This window comes from Tenrec ecaudatus, chromosome 4 (genome assembly GCF_050624435.1).
Source record: "Tenrec ecaudatus isolate mTenEca1 chromosome 4, mTenEca1.hap1, whole genome shotgun sequence".
NCBI lineage: Eukaryota > Metazoa > Chordata > Mammalia > Afrosoricida > Tenrecidae > Tenrec > Tenrec ecaudatus.
In genome coordinates, this window is record NC_134533.1 from 189,140,441 (window position 1) to 189,142,497 (window position 2,057).

General features: G+C 34.3%; 1 non-coding gene across 1 annotated transcript; it reads left to right on the forward strand.

Moving 5' to 3' along the window:
- The first annotated feature begins 481 nt into the window (after positions 1 to 481).
- LOC142447463 (U6 spliceosomal RNA) lies at positions 482 to 588 on the forward strand. The gene has a single exon (XR_012784164.1). It is a non-coding gene; the product is annotated as a U6 spliceosomal RNA (small nuclear RNA).
- Positions 589 to 2,057: the final 1,469 nt, after the last annotated feature.

The following is a 2,057-nucleotide window of genomic DNA, read 5'->3' on the forward strand; positions in this document are numbered from 1 at the left end:
GGGTTCTAATTTTTTATTCTGTTTCTATATTTTTTCATCTTTCTATATACTGTTCATTTTGTTATTCTGGACCACCTGTAATGTCATCCCAGAAGTTCATATACAGGTCAAAGAATCCCTTTTCCAGCAATACTGTTTTTCACCGTCTTCCCTTCACACTGTGCTTGAGGGAGACGTATTACCCTTTGCTGTCATTTGCTTAGTACAGGCACAGGTCTTCGCCAGAGTTTCTTCCCCTGCTGCGTCTGCGAAGAAGTGCTATCTCTGCTCGTACTAGTGCAGGTGGGGTGATTGAAAGGTGTATGTATTCCCTGAGGCCTGAAGTGGCTATCCAATCTGCCTTTTCCATCCCTGCCCCTCACTTTCTAGCATCCTCTGATAGTCATGTCATGTGTTTTCCTGGAGGTTTTTAGTGCACTTAGCAGAACAAGAAGGTGAAATGTGTTTCTTTAATCTTTCCACACACAAGCAATGGGATCTAGTGCTCACTTCGACAGCACATAGACTAAAATTGGAACGATACAGAGAAGATTAGCATGGTCCCTGCACAAGGATGACACACAAATTTGTGAAGGGTTCCATATTTAAAAAAATAAGAAATGGGATCTATATCAAGTTTTAAAATTACCCATCTTATTTTAATATGACCTCTAAGCTGCTTCTAGTGTGGCTTAAATAAAGTAATAGCAGTTGTTTTTAATGTTCTGGTTTTTGTATATAGAATCTCACTTTTGCTCGCAATCTCTTTCCTGCTCACAAAGAACCCAGAGATTGTCTGTTCAGTATTCTACCTCATAGTCTGATGGAATTGCTTTTTTGAAATTACAGAGTCTTCATGCTATTGAGTATGGTATTAAGGAAATTTTAGAAGGATAAAAAAATGATTGTTGACTATATCAAGTTATTTCCTATAGCCAAAAGTTAATTTAGGAATTCTAACCCTTTGTTTATTCCATCAGAAAGGGAATTTTTTGAGCTTTTGTTGTGTAAATTCATTTATATAAAGCTAAAATTTTTAAAATAAAATATGCTTAGCTCAGCTCATAAGACATTTCATAAACATCTAGTATGTTAATCATTAGATGAACTTTAGAGGTATTCTAATTTTTGAAAGGGGAGCAACTTAAACCACCTTAAAAATATTTATATAGCCAAGATCTAAACCTATCAAGTGATATTTTCATAAGTTAATAGAATTTTTATTGAAAAATTTGAAATCGTTGATATTTTCTTAAAATTTTAAATGCCTTTAATACTTTATACAAGGAACATTTTCTTGAATTTTTAATAGGAAAGACTCAATATGAATAATTTTAAATATACACTTAGTGACTTTTGGATATACTAAAATCAAAGGCAAGGATAAATGTCTTTATCTTTCAATGAAACAGTATTTATTTTTAAGTACTTATATTTTAAACACTAACATATTAGGTACTATATTTTGGCACAACATATGAATTTTTGTTGTTGTTTTATGTGTTCAAGTCAGTATTGACTGTGTGCAAAACAAACTAACAAACATCTTCCCCTACTCCCCGGCTGTGCACCCTCCTCATACTTGTTCTTGTGTTTGAGCCTATTGTTGCAGCTACTGAGTCCATCCTTTCCATCAAAGGCCATCCTCTTTTTCACTGCACATCTCCTTTACCAAGTATAATGTTTATCCCAGGACAGGTCTCTCCTGATCATATGTCTGAAATTCTCGAGACCAAGACTGGTTATCCAGGTCACTGAAGAACCCTCTGGTTATACTTCTTCCCAAACATACCTGTTTTTTGTCCTTGTAGAGGTCTGTAGCACCGTCAATATTTTTCTCTATTACCATATTTCCTATGTATTGATTTTTCTTTGGTATTTCTTACTCAAGGCTAAATTTTCACATTCATACAATGATTGGAAATATCACGGCTTTAGACAGGTCAACCTTAGTCCTCAAAGAAACAACTTTATTTTTCAATACTTTAAAAAAGTCGTATGATTTACACAATGCAATGCATCATTGGATCTCAACGGTTGCTTATATGATCCCTGTTTGTAGAAAGAAGTAAGATGAA